Source organism: Caretta caretta, chromosome 2, assembly GCF_965140235.1.
Source record: "Caretta caretta isolate rCarCar2 chromosome 2, rCarCar1.hap1, whole genome shotgun sequence".
Classification (NCBI taxonomy): Eukaryota; Metazoa; Chordata; order Testudines; family Cheloniidae; genus Caretta; species Caretta caretta.
In genome coordinates, this window is record NC_134207.1 from 46,527,489 (window position 1) to 46,545,466 (window position 17,978).

General features: G+C 43.8%; 1 long non-coding RNA gene across 2 annotated transcripts in view; it reads right to left on the bottom strand.

The window, feature by feature from the left end:
• Positions 1 to 17,978, bottom strand: part of LOC125632645 (uncharacterized) — a 120,730-nt gene that overhangs the window by 58,917 nt on the left and 43,835 nt on the right. For both annotated transcript variants that reach the window (XR_012666931.1, XR_012666930.1), the window contains one exon: positions 287 to 512. This is a non-coding gene — a long non-coding RNA (uncharacterized LOC125632645). The remainder of the gene's footprint in view (positions 1 to 286; positions 513 to 17,978) is intronic.

Genomic DNA, 17,978 nt, shown 5'->3' on the forward strand with positions numbered 1-17,978 from the left:
CTCCAATACTCATGTCCCCCACCACTAACCCCCCACACCTATCAGATGTCTGCACAGAAGAGAATCTAGTCCTGAGTGGTTTAGAACATGTATCTGCAACAAACTATCCTTTGCTCTCTTATAGGAATATGTTTTTTATAATTTCTATATCTCAGGTGACCAAATGCCCTACCCATTCACATTCAAATAAACTCCTAAAGACTCACTTATTTCACAATTCCCATAAGACGTTTGTCAATAACTTTTCTTTTTAAAATGACTCCCTCTGCTGGACTTTCCATTGTACCTTCTCTTTTCCGGGACAGTCTGCTAGGGTCTGTTCTGATGCCCACTGAAGTTGAACAGGAACCTTTTCATTGTCTTCAGATGAAGTGCCAGCCTCTTTGGTTCAGAACCAACAGGACACATGAGTCATATTTAATTAGGACAGGGGATCCCCTTTCGCTTCACTCAGATAATCTTGCAAACACTGTACTTCTAACATGCAAAGGAAGAGAGAAAATGGTGTTGTTCTGAAACAGAAGAGAAGGGAATAGAGCTGAGTGAATAGTGGGGAAAGTTTTTCACAAACATTCGTTCAGATTTGAAAATGAATTTGAGTTTGACCACAATGACTTTCTGTAGTGCTAGTTGTGACTGCCTAGAACCACTGTGTAGATTGGACCACAGGGGGAGCTGCAAGGGAGATGTGTGAATGTCCTAGGCTAGCCAGCTAGATAGAAAGAGAGATCATTCAGTTACTCACCCGGGCTTCCTGAATCGCTGTGCATTCTACAACGACCATAACAGGTCTGTTTTACAAACCTAGTTTTTCCCTGCTGTAAAGCTACCTGCAACCCACATTGGCAATCACAAAAGGAGAAATGTCTGAGGGACACCACTTTTCCTTTTGTAATGTTGTTTAGAATTTAATGCAGCTGTTGTTTAACTTTATACCACTGTGGAAGAAGATGGAGAATTTCTACGAGGCCTCAGAAGAAATGGAAAACACAGTACTAATAAGAAGAGCAGGAAGAAGAAGGGACTGGTGTGACATGACTTCACAAGGAAATGCTCAAAAACCAGAGTTTAAAAAATATTCAGTACTGTACCTAGATGAGGGGAGACATTCAAACAAGAATACATGATCAGCAATGGTTTGTAGAGAAAAGAGGACTAAAAAGGTTTAATGAGTTTGTGCTAGCTAAAGGAGTTGGGAATAATAAGAAGGGCTTTTGCAAATAAATCGGGGAATCATACTAAAGAAAAAGTAGGCCCATTAATACACAAGATAAGACATGACATTAATGCTGACTCAAAAATGACCAAGATACTGTTTTTTAAAAATGAGCAATTTAAACAATTATGAAGTAATGGAGACCTTGTAATAACAGCTATAGATAAAGTGTAAATAATCAAGTGAAAATAAATCTAGCTGTTAATAAATCTAGTATATTAAGATAAAAGATCAACACAATTGTAGAATAATGGAACTATGAGCAATAAGCAGCATGGGCTTATAAAGAGCATCAGATAAACACGATGATTGTTTTTTTATTAGTACTGCAAAATTAGTAGATGATGGGACTGTAGTAGAGGAAATCGATTTTAGTAAGACATTTGATAGAGAGGGTCATGAATTCTTACTCAAAATTAATTCAAATCAACTTGGATATGACAACTATAAAACTTACTGAAAACTGACTGAAGGACAAATAACACATATTAGCACACATAACAGCAATATATCTAGCTAGTGGGGGTGCCATAATGTGGTTTACTATTATGTCCCATCTTATTTAACATCTTCATTGGCAATTGGGAAAAGGGGTAAACACACCACATTAATGAAATATGATTAACACGGTTTGATTAAAAGAGTTAAATATTCAATTGTCTTCAGGTTCTTATACCAAAGCCTATCACCGTGGTATGGGAGTGCCTTCAAGAAGTATGAATCACTGTGGTGAGCATCTGTCACATGTGGTTCCTTTTCCTTTCCTCTTCTGATGGGGATATGGTAGACTGCTTAAGCAATGGCTATGGATGACGCTACAGCAATCTACAAGTATTTGGCCTGAATCTCCCCTTTAGAGTGAAAAAGTTGCACAAATCAAAAACTAATGCTTCAAAGAGTACTCCAAAACTAGACACTATCAACTGAACTCTATACACCCATCAAATCCACATGGGTCTGCAAAGTGAACAGAAATACCAGTGGGTATGTTTTCAGTGACAATGAATGTCTCACACAAGGATGAGGCTGTGTTCATCTTTGTGGTAAGCACATTCATTTTTGGCTCCTGGAGACTCACCATACAGCTGATTACCCATCAACATAGCAACCAACTCAGGTGTGCAGAATCTCTATTATGCCTAGGACAAAGGTAGTGACAGTTGATAGTATCAGCAGAAGCAGGTGCAGGAAGACAGACATTCTGAGTGTGTAATACCAATGGATAATGAGAATGCAGTGCCAAAGTTCAAGCAATATAATTATAGTTGATGTAAAGCCGAGGTGTATGAAATGGAATGATCAGCTGACTCAGATGTGTGCACAAACACTGTTGCTGTGGACCGTGTCTAATTGTGCTGAACACACAGCATTAATTCTGCTCTCTCCACAAAAGCTCCTCAGGTCTGGAATAATATTCTTATTGACTCAAATTATTGGAAATTCAGTGTATAGTCCCATGCCACCAAGAACTTCAGTTCGGCAGTAAAATGAATAGGGAGCACATACATACTAGATACTTTACCTCCTTAGAAATAAATTAGAAAAATAAAGTGAATGAATCTGTAATGGACACTCAGTTACACACACCTGAGCACGAAATGGCCACTTTATGCCCATATGACTATCGGTCTCGTGCCTGCGCTGACCCCACCCGTTTACCTCTTAACGGTTTCACGCCCTCTTGAACTCTCTCTTCAAAGTTCTTTTCAACTTTCCCTTACGGTACTGGTTGAGGGGAGGGATAGCTCAGTGGTTTGAGCATTGGCCTGTTAAACCCAAGGCTGTGAGTTCAATCCTTGAGGGGGCCATTTATGGGGGGGAGGGATAGCTCAGTGGTTTGAGCTTTGGCCTGCTAAACCCAGGGTTGTGAGTTCAATCCTTGAGGGGGCCATTTAGGGATATGGGGCAAAAATTGGGGATTGGTCCTGCTTTGAGCAGGGCGTTGGACTAGATGACCTCCTGAGGTCCCTTCTAACCCTGAGAATCTGATTCTATGATATGCACCTGTCTGTCTGGGTTTTAAGATTGCACTCATCACCATGGAATTTGAATTAATACCTTCTTGCATATTGTCAGTATACCCTTACTATATATACGACAGACATATCACAACTGACTTGAATTCACGTACCTAGAACCTCTCCCCCACAGACTGATAACTCTACACCAGCACGAATATCTGTTGTGGTCCTGTGTAATAGAAAATACTCACATTACAAGTGCCGTATACAGCTGTCAAGGTTCCTCCCCCACTCTGAACTCTAGGGTACAGATGTGGGGACCTGCATGAAAAAACCCCCCTAAGCTTATCTTTACCAGCTTAGGTCAAAACTTCCCCAAGGTACAAAATATTACACCCGTTATCCTTGGAATGGCCGCTACCACCACCAAACTAATACTGGTTACTGGGGAAGAGCTGTTTGGACGCGTCTTTCCCCCCAAAATACTTCCCAAAACCTTGCACCCCACTTCCTGGACAAGGTTTGGTAAAAAGCCTCACCAATTTGCCTAGGTGACCACAGACCCAAACCCTTGGATCTGAGAACAATGAAAAAGCATTCAGTTTTTACAAGAAGACTTTTAATAAAAAATAGAAGTAAATAGAAATAAAGAAATCCCCCCTGTAAAATCAGGATGGTAGATATCTTACAGGGTAATTAGATTCAAAAACATAGAGAACCCCTCTAGGCAAAACCTTAAGTTACAAAAAAGATGCACAGACAGAAATAGTTATTCTATTCAGCACAATGCTTTTCTCAGCCATTTAAAGGAATCATAATCTAACACATACCTAGCTAGATTACTTACTAAAAGTTCTAAGACTCCATTCCTGTTCTGTCCCTGGCAAGAGCAGCATACAGACCGACACAGACCCCTTTGTTTCTCTCCCTCCTCCCAGCTTTTGAAATTATCTTGTCTCCTCATTGGTCATTTTGGTCAGGTGCCAGCGAGGTTACCTTTAGCTTCTTAACCCTTTACAGGTGAGAGGAGCTTTCCCCTGGCCAGGAGGGATTTCAAAGGGGTTTACCCTTCCCTTTATATTTATGACACGCCCCCCAAATCTCAGCTAGGGTGAAACACTGGCTGGGATTTCTTCCTGGAGCTCTAGGAAAAACAGAGTTAATAAGACACATGCATCTCTAAATATACTACCAAGTACATCAAGACTAACAATATTTTCCACATCTCAAGGACGATTTTAACCAGTTGATTCTGGGAAACTTTCACGGGAGAGTGCATCAACCACTTTGTTAGAAGCTCCTGAGATGTGTTGGATGTCGAAATCAAAATCTTGGAGAGCTAAACTCCACCGAAGAAGTTTTTTGTTAGTTTCTTTGACGGTGTGAAGCCACTTTAGTGCAGCATGGTCGGTTTGCAGGTGGAAACGCCGTCCCCAAACATATGGGCGTAACTTTTCCAGAGCGTAGACAATGGCATAACATTCTTTTTCAGTGACTGACCAGTTGCTTTCCCTCTCAGACAGTTTTTTGCTGAGAAACACTACAGGGTGGAATTCTTGATCAGGTCCTTTCTGCATTAAAACTGCTCCCACACCACGCTCGGATGCACCTGTGGTTACTAGGAACGGTTTGTCAAAGTCTGGGGCCCTTAGTACAGGGTCAGACATGAGTGTCGCTTTAAGCTTGTTAAAGACCTTCTGACACTTTCCGGTCCACTGAACAGCATTTGGCTGTTTCTTTTTGGTTAGGTCTGTCAGTGGGGCAGCGATTTGGCTGTAGTGCGGTACAAATCGTCTGTAATAACCGGCCAAGCCTAAGAAGGATTGAACCTGTTTCTTTGACTTTGGGACAGGCCACTTTTGGATAGCATCCACTTTGGCCTGTAGGGGGCTGATAGTTCCTTGACCCACCTGGTGTCCAAGGTAAGTCACTCTGTTTAGGCCTATTTGACACTTCTTAGCCTTAACAGTTAGTCCTGCCTCCCTTATGCGCTCAAGGACTTTTTGTAGATGTTCCAGGGGGTCTGCCCAGGAATCCGAAAATATGGCCACATCGTCAAGGTAGGCGACTGCATATTCTCCTAATCCCGCTAGGAGACCATCTACAAGTCTTTGGAAAGTGGCGGGTGCATTTCGCAGCCCGAAAGGGAGTACATTAAATTCATACAGCCCGAGATGTGTGATGAAGGCTGACCTTTCCTTGGCAGATTCATCTAGCGGTACCTGCCAGTACCCCTTGGTTAAGTCCAAGGTAGAGATGAACTGGGCCCGTCCCAGTTTCTCTAATAGTTCATCTGTGCGTGGCATTGGATAGTTGTCTGGGCGAGTTACAGCATTTAGCTTATGGTAGTCCACGCAAAAACGTATTTCCCCATCTGGTTTGGGAACTAGAACCACTGGAGATGCCCATGCACTTTCAGAGGGGCGGATTACCCCCATCTGTAACATATCCTGGATCTCCCGTTCTATAGCAGTTTTAGCTTGAGGAGACACCCGGTAAGGTTGGACCCTAATTGGGTGAGCATTACCTGTGTCAATGGAGTGGTATGCCCGTTCAGTCAGTCCTGGGGTGGCTGAGAACGTTGGCGCGTAGCTAGTGCACAGCTCCTGGATCTGCTGTCGCTGCATACGCCCAAGGGTCATGGAGAGGTTCACCTCTTCCACACCACCAGCACATTTCCCTTCGTAGTAAACACCTTCAGGCCACTCAGCGTCGTCTCCTCCCTGGGCTGTAAACTGACAAACCTTTAATTCTCTGGAATAAAAGGGCTTTAGAGAATTAATATGGTACACCTTAGGCTTTCGGTTGGAGGTGGGGAATGCTATGAGATAATTAACAGCTCCCAGGCGCTCCTGGACCGTGAATGGCCCTTCCCACGATGCTTCCATTTTATGGGCCTGGAGCGCCTTTAAGACCATGACCTGGTCTCCTACTTTGAAGGAACGCTCTCTGGCATGTTTATCATACCAGGCTTTTTGCTCTTTTTGAGCATCCTGTAAGTTTTCTCTAGCAAGGGCTAAAGAGGTTCGGAGGGTGTTCTGTAGGTTGGTTACAAAGTCCAGAATGTTAGTTCCTGGAGAAGGTGTAAATCCCTCCCATTGCTGCTTCACCAACTGCAATGGCCCCTTAACCTCACGGCCATATACAAGTTCAAATGGGGAAAACCCTAAACTGGGATGTGGTACAGCTCTGTAGGCAAAGAGCAACTGCTGCAACACTAGGTCCCAATCATTGGAGTGCTCATTTACGAATTTACGTATCATGGCCCCCAAAGTTCCATTAAACTTCTCCACCATGCCATTTGTTTGATGATGGTAAGGAGTGGCAACCAAGTGATTTACCCCATGAGCTTCCCAAAGGTTTTTCATAGTTCCTGCCAGGAAATTAGTCCCTGCATCGGTGAGGATGTCGGAGGGCCAACCTACCCTGGCAAAAATGTCTGCTAGTGCCTGGCACACACTTTTAGCCCTGGTGTTGCTTAGAGCTACTGCTTCCGGCCATCGGGTGGCAAAATCCATGAAAGTCAGTATGTACTGCTTTCCTCTGGGTGTCTTTTTCGGAAAAGGACCCAGAATATCCACAGCTACTCGCTGAAATGGAACTTCAATGATGGGGAGTGGCTGGAGAGGGGCTTTGACCTGGTCTTGGGGTTTTCCCACTCTTTGGCACACCTCACAAGACTGGACATAGGTAGAAACATCCTTGCCCATTCCCTCCCAGTGGAATGACCCCCCCAAACGGTCTTTGGTCCTGTTCACCCCAGCATGGCCACTAGGGTGATCATGGGCTAAGCTCAAGAGCTTGGCCCGGTATTTAGTTGGAACTACCAACTGTCTCTGAGGATGCCAGTCTTCCTGGTGTCCACCAGAAAGAGTTTCCTTGTATAAAAGTCCTCTTTCTACAACAAACCTGGATCGATTAGAAGAGCTGAGAGGCGGTGGGTTGCTCTGTGCCGCCGTCCAAGCTCTCTGGAGGCTTTCATCTGCTTCCTGTTCGGTCTGGAACTGTTCCCTTGATGCTGGAGACATCAGTTCCTCATGGGACTGTGGACCTAGGCTTGGTCCCTCTGGAAGCGATATAGGGGATGGAGCTGTTTCTGTTGACTGTGAACCGCTCTCCGCTGGTGCACTATGTTGGGATTCAGGCTCCGGCTGAGCCTCTTGGGTCGGGTTATCGGCTGCTGCCAGTTCAGGTTCGGTGGGGCCCTCTGGTGTTGAGGTTGCAAGTACTGGATTCAGTGTTGACACGGGGTCTGGTGTTGGTTGTTCGGCTGGTTCCGGTTCTGGGACTGGTTCCGTCTGGGTCTCTGGGACTGGATCCACTACTGCTGTTGCAGACATTGGCCTGGGGTCCAGGTCCATCACCTCTGACTGGGTCCTGATAGAAGTTTCCGGAACAGAGCTAGGCCTCACGGCTTGTTTAGCCTGGCTGCGGGTGACCATTCCCACCCTCTTGGCCTGCTTCACATGATTGGCCAAGTCTTCCCCCAACAGCATGGGGATGGGATAATCATCATAGACTGCAAAAGTCCACATTCCTGACCAGCCCTTGTACTGGACAGGCAACTTGGCTGTAGGCAAACTGAAAGAGTTGGACTTGAAGGGTTGAATCGTCACTTGGATCTCTGGGTTGATTAAATTGGGGTCCACTAAGGAAGCATGGATAGCTGACACTTGTGCTCCGGTGTCCCTCCATGCGGTGACCTTCTTCCCGCCCACACTCACAGTTTCCCTCCGCTCCAAGGGTATCTGGGAGGTCTCTGGGCCTGTGGACCTCTGGTGTGATTCCGGTGCAATGAACTGTAATCTGTTGGGGTTCTTGGGGCAGTTGGCCTTTACATGCCCCAGCTCGTTACACTTAAAACATCGTCCAGCTGACGGGTCACTGGGGCAAGGTGGGTTGCTGGAGAACGGGGTGGTGGGACGATAAGGGGTCTGGAGGGTTCTTTGGGAGGTAGGTGGGGCTTTGGGCGGCCCCCGGTAATAGGGTGTGGTCTGGGGTGGTCCCTTCTGGTCTCCGCTCCAACTGCGACCAGTTTTCTTCTCTGCCACCTCCACCCATCTGGCTCCAATCTCTCCTGCCTCAATTACAGTTTTGGGTTTCCCATCTAGGATGTATCTTTCGATTTCCTCAGGAACACCCTCTAAGAATTGTTCCATTTGCATTAGGAAGGGCAAATTTACTGGAGAGTCAACACTTGCTCCTGATATCCAGGCATCCCAATGTTTCACAATGTGGTAGGCATGTCGGGTAAATGACATGTCTGGTTTCCACCTTAGGGCTCTGAACCTCCGACGAGACTGCTCGGGTGTTATCCCCATTCTGACTCTCGCCTTGGATTTAAACAGTTCATACTTGTTCATGTGTTCTTTAGGCATTTCAGCTGCCACCTCAGCTAAGGGTCCACTGAGCTGCGGCCTCAGCTCTACCATGTATTGGTCAGTAGAGATGTTGTACCCAAGGCAGGCCCTTTCGAAGTTTTCTAGGAAGGCCTCAGTATCATCACCTGCCTTGTAGGTGGGGAACTTTCTGGGATGGGAAGTGGTACCTGGAGAAGGATTGCTAGGGTTTGTTGGTATATTCTGCTGGGCCTTTATCTTCTCCACCTCCTCCACATGCTTCCTCTCTTTTTCCTTCTCCTCCAGTTCTTTGGCCCTTGCTTCCATTTCTTTGTCCCTTGCTTCCATTTCCCTCTTGTGGGCAGCCTCTTGGTGTTGTTCTGCCTCCCTTTCTTGTTCCTTCTTCAGCTGCATGAGTTCTATCTGTCTTTCATGTTCCCTTTGTCTTTCCTCAGCCTGAAATTTGGCTAATTCGAGCTGTAGCCAAGCTGAGGATTTGGTCATTCTAACCTCTCTGTTTTTAACTAACTTTACACCCGAGGTTTAGAAATAAACAAACAAAACTTGGCTGTAAAATTTTGCTGTGCTGCAATAGAATACCTATTCTCTGATAGTGATTGTCAGCCTACAGAAAAAGACAATTCCCTTGTCTCTGCTCTGGGCCCAAATTAAAGCAAAAAACCTCCAACTGCTTGGAAACCTGCTTACCCAGCCCAAAGAAAAAGCAAATGGGTAGAACACACACCCCCTATTTACTTTTAGGAAGAAAAGAAAAAAAAACCAATGGGTTGGAAGACTGTGAATTTCCCTGCAGGAGTTAAGTACCCTGCCTCCAGGCAAAGAAAACCTGCAATTCACAAGATAATCCCCTTTTGTCTCTGCTTGGCCACAAAGCAGAGAGAAACCAAGCTGCTTTCAGTTTCAAAGCTGCTTTCTGGACTTCCTAAAAATTCCTTTTTAAAATCTGTATTTCTAGTTCAAAAAATCTCAACTGGATCTCAAAATTTCAGGTTAATCCCACCACTGTGCCACCATGTCAAGGTTCCTCCCCCACTCTGAACTCTAGGGTACAGATGTGGGGACCTGCATGAAAAAAACCCCCTAAGCTTATCTTTACCAGCTTAGGTCAAAACTTCCCCAAGGTACAAAATATTACACCCGTTATCCTTGGAATGGCCGCTACCACCACCAAACTAATACTGGTTACTGGGGAAGAGCTGTTTGGACGCGTCTTTCCCCCCAAAATACTTCCCAAAACCTTGCACCCCACTTCCTGGACAAGGTTTGGTAAAAAGCCTCACCAATTTGCCTAGGTGACCACAGACCCAAACCCTTGGATCTGAGAACAATGAAAAAGCATTCAGTTTTTACAAGAAGACTTTTAATAAAAAATAGAAGTAAATAGAAATAAAGAAATCCCCCCTGTAAAATCAGGATGGTAGATATCTTACAGGGTAATTAGATTCAAAAACATAGAGAACCCCTCTAGGCAAAACCTTAAGTTACAAAAAAGATGCACAGACAGAAATAGTTATTCTATTCAGCACAATGCTTTTCTCAGCCATTTAAAGGAATCATAATCTAACACATACCTAGCTAGATTACTTACTAAAAGTTCTAAGACTCCATTCCTGTTCTGTCCCTGGCAAGAGCAGCATACAGACCGACACAGACCCCTTTGTTTCTCTCCCTCCTCCCAGCTTTTGAAATTATCTTGTCTCCTCATTGGTCATTTTGGTCAGGTGCCAGCGAGGTTACCTTTAGCTTCTTAACCCTTTACAGGTGAGAGGAGCTTTCCCCTGGCCAGGAGGGATTTCAAAGGGGTTTACCCTTCCCTTTATATTTATGACAACAGCTTTGACTTGCTCCCTAGTTTTAGCTGCTTTTGGAGGGGAGTGCCCCAAGAGAAGGATTTGGTCCTGGCCACCCCCGCTTTTTGAAGAACTACACTCATGTTTTCTACAGTACATTGGAAAAGTGATCAATCCAGGTGACCCATGTTATTGCCTGGGCTACACTGGGGATGGAGCCATTGGAGGCAAGGCAGGGCAGACTAGGTAGAAGCACTACAAGATGCGATTTGCTTATGGCCGCATGAAACTGGGCCAACCTGCACTGATGCAAATTACGGTTTATAGCATCTGTGCCTATCCCCACTATGGGTTTGCACTGCTGCAGTTACACTTCTGGGCAGCCACAGATGGCTGCAACTGAGACAAATCCTCAGCACAGACACATTGTTAGTGTACCCTTGCTCAGAGTGAAGTTGTGTCCTGGTGTCACTTGCACTCTCTCTGAGAGGACTGGGTGTAACTAGTACCCTTTTTGTCAAACAGGCACCAGTACCTTTTTTGTCAAATTGGGCCCCAAGGAGAAAGAGAAACAACTGATAGCACACAAGATTATAAGTTAGCTGCATTCAGAACAACCAAAAGAGTAGGATTCGTCCTTGAACTCAGATCAAGCATGCTAATAAAAATACCAGATAATTTGCCCTGCCTTTGTTGTAGGTAGTATGCTCCCTACCTTAACCTAGAGGAATTTGCAGCTCATCATTAAAATAGACAAGTTTTTTGTTAATAACTCTCTAAAACTTCATACTAGAAAAGACTGGACTTTTATATATATCATGTACAAATATGAACAGAGAAACATAGGATAAATACTAAAGATAGACTACGGCTTTATTTTCATGGTGTGATACTTAAATGTGATAGCTGTAATAACATTTGTGTGCGCCATTATCAGATTAATGTTCTATCTTCACAAATTAGCCACTAGGGTGTGAACTAGTTGAATTTTCTGTTTCCCCAAGAGTTTGTTCTCTACATATGCACACGCTGTTTTTTTATTAGAGCTTCACACACCTTGTGAGACTTGGATTGCTTTATTCTGGGTTATTTTTATAGGTTTTCAATTAGTAGAAACCAATTGTTCTGAAACCAGACTAGTGGCTTCTTAGTTTTTATATTTAAGAAGATCGTTGGTTTGTTTTTTTAACAGGCAAATCTAAATATTCACAACTGGAACTGAGCATGTCCTTTGTCTGGCATATATTGCCCTTGTTTAAAAGGGAAACAAATCATTCTTCTTCACTGAACTTGAATGATACAAGGGCAGCCAAAGCTGATTTTCTGATATGCAGACCTCTAACAGCTATCTGAACCTTTAATCTGTTACATATGCTGCATCTAATCTCTCCACATAACACAATGTGTAACTGTAAGAGATATCATAACTCCTACTGTACATATATTCAGAGGCATCTCTTTAGCTGGGGATGCCAAAATTGTGTGACAATGTAAGCACTAAAGTCTCTCAATCGGTGGTGGATTTTTCCATGGTTTAGAAAATGTACTGTACAATATTCTATTCTGACCACCCAGGCTTAGGCTTTAGAACAATGAAAACTGGCTCTCTTTTTTTCTTCATTCATTCTTTTAATCACTTAAAATGGTTGCCCATTCTGTGCAAATCTCTGTTTAACCCTCTCAAACCAAAGATTGTCATCTGTGATTAGCAGAACATCAGGCAGATGTTAATTTGCATGTTACTTAATCAGCCCATTGTGCATCATCATCAGCAATCTCTCCATTCAAGAATGATCTCTACCACAGATTTACATATAGGTCCTGGACCACAGATCCGCCTGCAGTAGGTACAGACATTTCCTAGCTGGCCAGCTCTCTGCTGGGAAAAAATTATTTCTTCTTCCTTCCTTCTCAATCGCTTTTCAGCTTTGAGGGCAAGGTGCTTCTCCTCAAAGAGGGCTACTGCCTGATCAAGGATGTGGTGCCATTCAGGTCGGTTGGTGGCTTACTCCTCCCAGCTTGTGATGTCTACATCAGTTTTCTTGAGATACGCTTTCAGTGTGTCTTTGTAGCGTTTCCTCTGACCACCACGGGATCTCTGACCATGCGTGAGCTGAGAGTAGAGGACTTGTTTTGGGAGGCGAGAGTCTGGCATCTGCACACAATGTCCAGCCCAGCAGAGTTGGTACATGAGGATCAGTGCTTCAATGCTGGTGATATTGGCTTCAGTGAGGATGCTGGTGTTACTGCAGCGATCTTCTGGAGGCATCATTGGTGGTACCTCTCCAGGCTCTTGAGGTGCTGTCGATAGGACACAATGGTTTCGCATCCATAAAGGAGTGTAGGAATAACAATTGTCTTATAGGTTTCAGAGTAGCAGCCTTGTTAGTCTGTATTCACAAAAAGAAAAGGAGTACTTGTGGCACCTTAGAGACTAACAAATTTATTTGAGCATAAGCTTTCGTGAGCTACAGCTCACTTCATCGGATGCATTCGATGAAGTGAGCTGTAGCTCACGAAAGCTTATGCTCAAATAAATTTGTTAGTCTCTGAGGTGCCACAAGTACTCCTTTTCTTTTTGCAAATTGTCTTATAGACCTGGATCTTGGTGTCTTGCCTTAGGTCATGGTCTGTGAAAATGCGTTGGAGCAATTTCTCAAAGGAAGCACTTGCGCACTGGATCATGTACTGGATCTCACTGTCGATTTTTGCATTTTGAGAAAGTTGGCTACCGAGATAGCAAAAGTACTTGACTGTCTCCAAAGTCTGACCCTCGATGGTGATTTGTGGTGGGTCATGTGCAAGGCCTGAAGCAGGCTGATAGAGCACTTTAGTCTTCTCAGTATTGAATGAGAGTCCTAGGCTTCAGTAAGCTTGTGCAGAAAAAATCCAGTGTGGCTTGAAGGCCATTCTCAGTGTGTGCGAGGATGGCACAGTCATCAGCATACTGAAGATCAGTAATGGACGCTCTAAGGAATTTAGACTTCAAGCAGAGACATCAAAAATTAAAGAGTTGCCCATCCATTCTATATTGAATGTCAACTCCATTGGGGAGGCAATCTTTAACAAGGGCCAAAATGACTGCTAAATAGATGGACAACAGGGTTAGGGCAATAATGCATCCTTGCTTAACCCCAGTTTTGATGATGAAAGGGTCCATCTCAAGGCCATTACAGAGAACTGTGGCAGTCATCTGATCATGGAAAAGCCTTAGGACCTTAATACGTTTTGGAGGGCAGCCAAATCTGGCCAGCACTTCTATAGGGCTTCACAATTGATGGAATCGAAGGCCTTTGTCAAATCAATGAAGGCCATGTATAGGTCCTGATTTTGCTCCCAAAACTTTTCCTGGATTTGGCAGACAACAAAGATCATGTCAGTTGTCCCATGAGATGGTCTAAAACCGCACTGAGATTCCAGCAATATTTCCTCAGCAGGGGGGAGTAATCGGTTTAAGAGGATGCAAGCAAATTTTTCCCTGCTGTAGATAGTAAGGCAATGCCTTGATAATTTCCACACTCCGACTTATCTTCTTTCTTAATGATTGTAAAAATGTTAGCATTTCTCAAGTCTTCTGGAATCTTCTTATTATACCAGATATGAAGAAAAAGTTTGTGGAGCTTTCTTACCAGTTCTTCAACTCCAAACTTGTACACTTCAGCTGGTATGCCATCTGGTCCTGCTGCCTTGTTGTTCTTGGTTTGCACAATGGCTTATATTACTTCTTCATGGGTGAAGGGGTCAGCAAGAGATTCTCTTTCATGTCATTGAGGTATTGATGTCTATAGTCGCATCAGAGACAGTTGACTCACGGTTCAGGAATAACTCAAAATGCTCTTTCCACCTGGCTTTGATGACTTCCCTGTCCTTAAAATATATTGACCTATCTTGGGCTCGGAGTGGTGTGGGACCATGGAAGCATGGACCATAAACGGCACTTATTGACTGAAAAAAAGTTCCTTGTGTCATGTTTATCAGCGTAAAGCTCAATCTCCTTGGCCTTTTCTTATTTTTGATGTCATGGATTTTCCTTTGGGCTTCAGCCTTGAGTTGCTTGTATGACTCTTTAATCTGTTGGTGTAATATATCATTTTGCCATATGCAATGAGCTTTCCTTTTCTGGTCGAGCAGGCCCCGAATCTCAGCATCATTCTCATCAAACCAATCTTGGTGATGTTGGGTGACATAGCCAATGGACTCAGTACACACCAAGAGAATGGCAGTCTTTAATCCCTTCCAGAAATTTTCATTTTCATCATCAGCTGTAGGCATTGTAGCGATCTTATCTTAGAGACACTGCTGAAGTTTCTCCCAAGTCACTATATCTTCAAGAGACTTGACGCTGAACTTCTTTCATAATGATTTTGCTTGCTTGCGATGCTTTGAGCTGATCTGAAAATTCATGATAGACCTAACAAGGTGATGGTCTGTCCAACAGTCATCAGTTTCATACATGGCCCTCATGATGCAGACATCCTTCTGATCTCGAGCTCTAACAATGACATAGTCAAGAAGGTGCCAATGCCTGGAGAGAGGATGTCTCCAGGTGGTCTTATATGTCTCACTTTGTCTAAAGATGATGACCAGGCCATGTTCTATGCATTTGCTCAGGAGGAGGATGCTGTTGGAGTTGGCCTTTCCTATGCCTTCTTTTCTGATAGTGCCATTCCAGAGATCTGACTCGTGCCCGACTCTAGCGTTAAAATCTCTGAGGAGAATGACCTTGTCCTCCTTGGGAATGTCGGTCAAGACTCTATCAAGATCTGTAGACTCTATCAAGATCTGTTCCTTGATATCCTCAACAGCATTGAGCACTCGGGCATACACACTGATGACAGCAGCAGACTGATTGTTGCTGAGCTTAAGATGAAGAGTCATAAGACATTCATTGATTCCTACAGGAAATTCTGTAAACTGATTGACACTTATTCCTAATTGCAAAACCGACACCTTGAATGCACCTGTTCTCTGCAGATTTGCTTTTCCAGAAAAAGGTGTAGCCTCCACCTTCTTCTCTCAGTTGACCTTCATCTGGGCACCTTGTCTCACTAGGGGCGGTGATGTTGATGCTATATGTCGCAAGTCCCTGGCGACGATAGCAGTTCTTCTTTCTGGTCGTACATTATCTTTGTTATCCATCAGGGCACAAACATTCCATATAGCAAAAGTCACTGTCTTTTTATAGCTTCGACTGCAGAGTGATCCCACTAGAAGCAGTAATCCAGCCAGGAGTGGGTGAAACAGCCTAGGTTTAGGGCACCTTTTCTTGCCTGGGCAACTGTAACTCTATCCCCTAGCACATGTGCATTATGATAGCCTTCAATTACATGATCCCATACTGATACAATTTGAGAAATATTTCATAGAACTTTTTCTACAGCCTTAGATGTACATATGTAACACCTTATAATGTTGTTTTAATTTTCTACTTAACACTATTTTCATTTGCAGTGGGGTTGTAGCTGGGTTGGTCCCAGAACATGAGAGAGACAAGGTAGAATGGGCCAGTATATCTTCGGTGACTTTGACTTTTTATACAGTGTTTTCTTCTATCTACGATATGTATGCAGGATGATGTAAGAACCCCATGGTAGGCAGATGTAGGGTAATCTGATCCCAATATTAGGTGTTATCCTGAGCTCTAATATTTAGAGATTGACTTAAACCCTGAACCATGAGGTTTAATAGCCCTACCACAACATTTTGTTATCATTAATAACTCTGGATTCCCTTGATTTCCATATAAAATCTCTTTTTGAATACTAAATTTGTGCCCTCAGTAACTTCCTGTGGCAGTGTGTTCCAGAAAAAAATTAATTACAGATTGTGTGAATGTACTTCCTTTTATGGGTTTGAATGTTCCCCTTTTAATTTCATAGAATTTTTCCTTGCTCTTCCATTGTGACACAGGGAGGGCAGAAGTCCCTGATCTCTCTTTGCTGTACCATTTATCATTTTATATATTTTTATCATGTCCCCTCTGATTCATCTGCTTTCCAAGGTAAACAATGTATACATTTGTGCAGTGAAGGCTCGTGAGGAATGTGTAGGTGTCAGAGAGGGCATATTTGTAAGCCAATGGGGTAGCACAGCCTAGCTTTAGTATTGCATATATAACAACACACACTAAACTCAGGCTATTGGAGACTGACTATTGCGTTGGGTAGCCAGAGATGGCAGAAATACCATGGGCTACTGAATTCAGAGATAAATCATTCTAAAGTATGTGAATCATGGTATGTCAGAGCAACATATAGCTACTGTGAGTAGCAATGTCAATAACAATGTGTGTTCCTCCAAGATAGGCTCTAATTTTGATAGCTTATCAGCAGGAGCAGCTTCATGCACATACACACCTTTCCATTATTAAAAGCTCTACTTTACATATGTCTTTCTCTTCCAGTGCAGGTCAAAATTCTCCAAATATCAACTGAGAAGTGTTCTGCCCTATTGTATCGAAATGCCAGAAATTAGAGTGCATTGTTTGAAATCGTCAGTTCCTCTATGCAATCACTTTAAGGTCCAGTTCATTCTCTAAACTCCCCCTTGGATCAAGATTTGACTTAGCAAATATACAGCTGCTTGAATGCCCATGTACTCCCTGCACTGCAAGAGCACTGTGTGCTGCTTTGCTCTGGGTTGAGTGCTTTGTTAAAATGGAGAAATTACAGGCAATTGTCAGACCCTGGCATTACTGGTGATGGCTATAGGATAGCAGTGCTAATGGAGATTTTCTGCTACCTCAAGTCTTGACAGAAATGTTGCTGGTAATTTTAGAAATCAGAACTGGATCTGTTTTAGTTGAAACACTCTCCCGCTTGCCCGTTCAAGGGTAGGATTTTCTTTCTTGCATAAACATGATTGCGTTCATGTTATGCAATTACTGGGCACACCTTTATGATCTGGAGGACATCTGTCAGAAAAATATGAATTGATTTACTCTATAATGATGAGGTGTAACAGTCAGTGACAGAATGGGGTTGTCTGACAAATCAAATGGAGTGTCACAGAATGTGTGTGCTCATATGTGGGACTAATCTAACCTTACCCGCCAAAGCCAGGTTGGGGAGAAAGAGGAGCACCACACAATTGGCAGTGGTACAAGATACTATGCCTTTCTAAGGCATGCAGTGTAATGGGTGCATGGTGGTGGGGGAAGGGAAGAGGAGGGCAGTAAGCAGTTGGACTTGCTACACTTTCCTAAAGCATAGCCTGCACCCCATCCGCTGTTCTCCTGCTAGTACTAGTAATGCATGAGAGGGAAGCCCTGGCCCCCAGCCTAGGCTTGCTGATCTGGAATCCTCAGTGCTACAGACAAGTACTAGCCACCACAACCTTGTGTTCCCTTATCCCCAGAACCTACAGCCAAATGATGGCTGCCTCCCTGTCAGAGCCCTACAAAGCCAAAGAGGCTCTCTGCAGCCCCTCTAGCTTTTAGCAGTGCTGTGTTGGCTTAATTTGGCTTTAAATGAGTTATCTGAATTTGCAGTGTTCAGATTTAAAACTAAGATCCTTATTAAAGAGGTTAGAGTTATAAGAGAAATCAGACCTAAAGTACCTATGCTGCCTACTAGTAGGGTTGCCAACTCTCTATTTGCAGAAAACTGAACACCCTTGCCCTGCCCCCCCGCCCTCGACCTGCCCCCTTCTC